We start from the raw sequence: 6,000 nt of genomic DNA on the forward strand, positions 1-6,000 counted from the left end.
TGGGCAATTCAACCACCAAAATCATTTAGGAAAAGGTGTGAGCCTATTTCCCTTTTAATCTCCCCCTTTTTGGTGATTGATGCCAACACAAACCAAAGCAAATATATAAGTGCAGAATTGAACTAGTTTTCATAAGGTAAGTGCAAAGGTTGCTTGGATTTAAACCAATATACATTTCATAAGATATGCATGGATGCTTTCTTCATTTTAACATTTTGGACCACGCTTGCACCACATGTTTTGTTTTTGCAAATATTTTTGGAAATTCTTTTCAAAGACTTTATGCAAATAGTCAAAGGTATATGAATAAGATTGAAAGAAGCATTTTAAAGATTTGAAATTTTCTCCCCCTGTTTCAAATGCTTTTCCTTTGACTAAACAAAACTCCCCCTCAATGAAATTCTCCTCTTAGTGTTCAAGAGGGTTTTAGATACAAATTTTGAAAGGGGTCATTCCAATTTGAAATTATATCAAAAATAAGATACCAATTGAAAAACTTCTTTAATACAAATTGAAAGACTACATTTTTGAAATTGGTGGTGGTGCGGTCCTTTTGCTTTGGGCTAATACTTTCTCCCCCTTTGGCATGAATCGCCAAAAACGGATACTTGTGAGTGAAATATAAGCCCTTTTTCTTTCGCTCCCCCTTTGGCAAACAATATATGAGTGAAGGATTATACCAAAGTGAAGAACGGTGTGGAGTGACAGCGAAGGATGAATAATTCGATGGAGTGGAGTGGAAGCCTTGTTTTCGCCGATGACTCCATTTCCCTTTCAATCTATGACTTAGCATGAAATACACTTAAAAAACACATTAGTCATAGCAAGTGAAAGAGATATGATCAAAGGTATATAAATGAGCTATGTGTGCAAGGAATCAATCAAAGTTCCTAGAATCAAGAATGTTTAGCTCGTGCCTAAGTTTGGTAAAAGTTTTCTCATCTAATGGCTTGGTAAAGATATCGGCTAATTGTTCTTTGGTGCTAACATATGAAATCTCGATATCCCCCCCTTTGTTGGTGATCCCTCAAAAAGTGATACTGAATGGCTATGTGCTTAGTGCGGCTGTGCTCAACGGGATTATCCGCCATGCGGATTGCACTCTCATTGTCACATAGGAGAGGAACTTTGGTTAATTTGTAACCATAGTCCCTAAGGGTTTGCCTCATCCAAAGCAATTGTGCGCAACAATGGCCTGCGGCAATTGTCGGGGACCATAATTAGGGGTACCCTCAAGACTCCTAAATCTCAGCTGGTAACCCCCATCAGCACAAAGCTGCAAAGGCCTGATGGGTGCGATTAAGTCAAGGATCGGTCCATTCGAGGGACGCGATCATGCCTCGCCCGAGCCCAGCCTCGGGCAAGGGCAGCCGACCCCGGAGGATTTACGTCTCGCCCGAGGCCCTCCTCCAGCAACGGACCCACCTTCGGCTCGCCCGAGGCCCAGTCTTCACCAAGAAGCAACCTTGGCCAGATCGCCACGCCAACCGACCGAATCGTAGGGGCATTTAATGCAAAGGTGACCTGACACCTTTATCCTGACGCGCGCCCTCCAGTCGACAGAGCCGAAGTGACCGTAGTCAGTTCACCACTCCACTGACCGGCCTGACAAGAGGACAGCGCCGCCGGCGCCGCTCCGACTACTGTGCCACTCGACAGAGTGAGGCTGACAGCGGCCAAGTCCGGCTTCAGGCGCCATAGGAAACTCCGCATCGCCCGACCCAGGGCTCGGACTCGGGCTCAGCCCTGGAAGACGACGAACTCCGCTTCGCCCGACCCCAGGGCTCGGACTCGGGCTCAGCCTCGGAAGACGATGAACTCCGCTTCGCCCAACCCCAGGGCTCGGACTCGGGCTCAGCCCCGGAAGATGACGAACTCCGCTTCGCCCGACCCCAGGGCTCGGACTCGGGCTCAGGCCCAGAAGACGACGAACTCCGCTTCGCCCGACCCTAGGGCTCGGACTCGGGCTCAGCCCCGGAAGACGACGAACTCCGCTTCACCCGACCCCAGGGCTCGGACTCGGGCTCAGCCCCGGAAGACGACGAACTCCGCTTCGCCCGACCCCAGGGCTTGGACTCGGGCTCAGCCCCGGAAGACGACGAACTCCGCTTTGCCCGACCCCAGGGCTCGGACTCGGGCTCAGCCCCGAAGGACGACGAACTCCGCTTCGCCCGGCCTCAGGGCTCAGACTCAGCCCTGGCCTCAGTCGACGGTCTCTGCCTCGCCCGACCCAGGGGCTCGGACTCGACCTCGGCCTTGGAAGACAGACTCGACCTCGACCTCGGAGGAGCCTCCACCTCGCCCAACCCAGGGCTCGGACCGACCACGTCACAGGAGGCACCATCATTACCCTACCCCAAGCTAACTCAGGCTACGGGGAACAAGACCGGCGTCCCATCTGGCTTGCTCCGCCAAACAAGTAATGATGGCGCCCCGCATGCTCTATGACGACGGCGGCTCTCAGCCCCCTTACGGAAGCAAGAGGACGTCAGCAAGGACCCGACAGCCCCGACAGCTGTCCTTCCGCCAGGCTCCAGCGCTCCTCCGACGGCCACGACACCACACGAACCGGGTGCCAAAACCTCTCTGGCTGCCACGATGGCATGTACTTAGGGCACTAGCTCTCCTCCGCTAGACACGTTAGCACACTGCTACACCCCCATTGTACACCTGGATCCTTTCCTTACGCCTATAAAAGGAAGGTCCAGGGCCCTCTTACAGAGGGTTGGCCGCGCGGAGAAGGACAGGACGGCGCTCGCGCAGGGCCGCTCGCTCCCTCCCGCGTGGACGCTTGTAACCCCCTACTGCAAGCGCACCCGACCTGGGCGCGGGACAAACACGAAGGCCGCGGGTTTCACCTCTCATGCCTGTCTCCCTCCGGCTTCCCTTCCCCCCTTCGCGCTCCGTCTCACGCCGACCCATCTGGGCTGGGGCACGCGTCGACAATTTACTCGTCGGTCCAGGGACCCCCCGGGTTCGAAACGCCGACAGCAATGTACTCGGCTTCGGCTGTAGAAAGAGCTACATAATTTTGTTTCTTTAAAGCCCAAGACACCAGGGATCTTCCCAAGAACTGACAAGTCCCTGATGTGCTCTTTCTATCAATTTTACACCCTGCCCAATCAGCATCTGAGTAACCTATTAAATCAAATGTGGATCCCTTGGGGTACCAAAGGCCAAACTTAGGAGTATCAACTAAATATCTCAAGATTCGTTTCATGGCCCTAAGGTGAACTTCCTTAGGATCGGCTTGGAATCTTGCACACATGCATACGGAAAGCATAATATCCGATCGAGATGCACATAAATAGAGTAAAGATCCTATCATCGACCGGTATACGTTTTGATCTACGAATTTACCTCTCATGTCAAGGTCGAGATGCCCATTAGTTCCCATGGGTGTCTTGATGGGCTTGGCATCCTTCATCCCAAACTTGGTGAGTATGTCTTGAATGTACTTCATTTGGCTGATGAAGGTGCCCTCTTGGAGTTGCTTTACTTGAAATCCTAAGAAATACTTCAACTCCCCCATCATAGACATCTCGAACTTTTGAACCATTATCCTACTAAACTCTTCACAAGTAGATTTGTTAGTAGACCCAAATATGATATCATCAACATAAATTTGGCATACAAACAAATCATTTGCAATAGTTTTAGTAAAGAGAGTAGGATCGACTTTTCCGACTTTGAAGCCATTAGCGATAAGAAAATCTCTTAGGCATTCATACCATGCTCTTGGGGCTTACTTGAGCCTATAAAGTGCCTTAGAGAGTTTATATACATGGTTAGGGTACTCACTGTCTTCAAAGCCGGGAGGTTGCTCAACATAAACCTCTTCCTTGATTGGTTCATTGAGGAAGGCATTTTCACGTCCATTTGGTAAAGCTTAAAGCCATGGTAAGTAGCATAGGCAAGTAATATACGAATTGACTCAAGCCTAGCTACGGGTGCATAGGTTTCACCGAAATCCAAACCTTTGACTTGTGAATATCCCTTGGCCACAAGTCGGGCTTTGTTCCTTGTCACCACACCATGCTCATCTTGCTTGCTGCGGAAGACCCACTTGGTTCCTACAACATTTTGATTAGGACGTGGAACTAAATGTCATACCTCATTCCTCGTGAAGTTGTTGAGTTCCTCTTGCATCGCCAACACCCAATCTGAATCCCTTAATGCGTCTTCCACCCTGTATGGCTCAATAGAAGACACAAAGGAGTAATGTTCACAAAAATGAGCGACACGAGATCGAGTGGTTACCCCCTTATTAATATCGCCGAGGATGGAGTTCACGGGGTGATCTCGTTATATCGTTTGGTGGACTCTTGGGTGTGGCGGTCTTGGTCCCTCATCATCTTCCTTATCTTGATCATTAGCATCTCCCCCTTGATCATTATCCTCCTCTTGAGGTGGCTCCTCTTGATCTTCATTTTTATCATCTTGAGCTTGATCCTCATCTTGAGTTGGTGGAGAATCTTGCATGGAGGAAGATGGTTGATCTTGTGCTTGTGGAGGCTCTTTGGATTCCTTAGGACACACATCCCCAATGGACATGTTCCTTAGCGCGATGCATGGAGCCTCTTCATTATCTAGCTCATCAAGATCAACTTGCTTTACTTGAGAGCCGTTAGTCTGATCAAACACAATGTCACAAGAAACTTTAACTAGTCCAGAGGACTTGTTGAAGACTCTATATGCCCTTGTGTTTGAATCATAACCAAGTAAAAAGCCTTCTACAGCCTTAGGAGCAAATTTAGATTTTCTACCTCTTTTAACAAGAATAAAGCATTTGCTACCAAAGACTTTAAAATATGAAACATTGGGCTTTTTACCGGTGAGGAGTTCATATGATGTCTTCTTGAGGAATCGGTGAAGGTAGAGACGGTTGATGGCGTAGCAAGCGGTGTTGACTGCTTCCGCCCAAAATCGGTCCGAAGTCTTGTACTCATCAAGCATGGTCCTCGCCATGTCAAGTAGAGTTCTATTCTTCCTCTCCACTACACCATTTTGTTGTGGTGTGTAAGGAGAAGAGAACTCATGCTTGATGCCCTCATCCTCAAGGAAGCCTTCTATTTATGAGTCCTCGAACTCCGTCCCATTGTCGCTTCTAATCTTTTTTATCCTTAAGCCGAACTCATTTTGAGCCCGTCTCAAGAATCCCTTTAAGGTCTCTTGGGTTTGAGATTTTTACTGCAAAAAGAACACCCAAGTGAAGCGAGAATAATCATCCACAATAACTAGACAGTACTTACTCCCGCCGATGCTTATGTAAGCTATCGGGCCGAATAGGTCCATGTGGAGTAGCTCAAGCGGCCTGTCAATCGTCATGATGTTCTTATGTGGATGATGAACACCAACTTGCTTCTCTGCTTGGCATGCGCTACAAATCCTGTCTTTCTCAAAATGAACATTTGTTAGTCCCAAAATGTGCTCTCTCTTTAGAAGCTTGTGAATATTCTTCATCCCAACGTGGGCTAGTCGGCGATGCCAGAGGCAACCCATGTTAGTCTTAGCAATTAAGCAAGTATCGAGTTCCGCTCTATTAAAATCAACTAAGTATAGCTGACCCTCGAGTACTCCCTTAAATGCTACTGAATCATCACTTCTTCTAAAGACAGTAACACCTATATCTGTAAAAAGACAGTTGTAACCCATTTTACATAATTGGGAAACTAAAAGCAAGTTATAGTCTAAAGAATCTACAAGAAAAACATTGGAAATAGAATGGTCAGGAGATATAGCAATTTTACCAAGTCCTTTGACCAAACCTTGATTTCCATCCCCGAATGTGATATCTCATTGGGGATCATGGTTTTTCTTATAGGAGGAGAACATCCTTTTCTCCCCAGTCATATGGTTTGTGCACCCGCTATCAATGATCCAACTTGAGGCCTCGGATGCATAAACCTACAAAACAAGTTTAGGCCTTGTTCTTAGGTACCCAAACGGTCTTGGGTCTTTTGACATTAGAAACAAGCACCTAGGGTACCCAAACACAAG

Source organism: Zea mays, chromosome 3 (genome assembly GCF_902167145.1).
Source record: "Zea mays cultivar B73 chromosome 3, Zm-B73-REFERENCE-NAM-5.0, whole genome shotgun sequence".
Classification (NCBI taxonomy): domain Eukaryota; kingdom Viridiplantae; phylum Streptophyta; class Magnoliopsida; order Poales; family Poaceae; genus Zea; species Zea mays.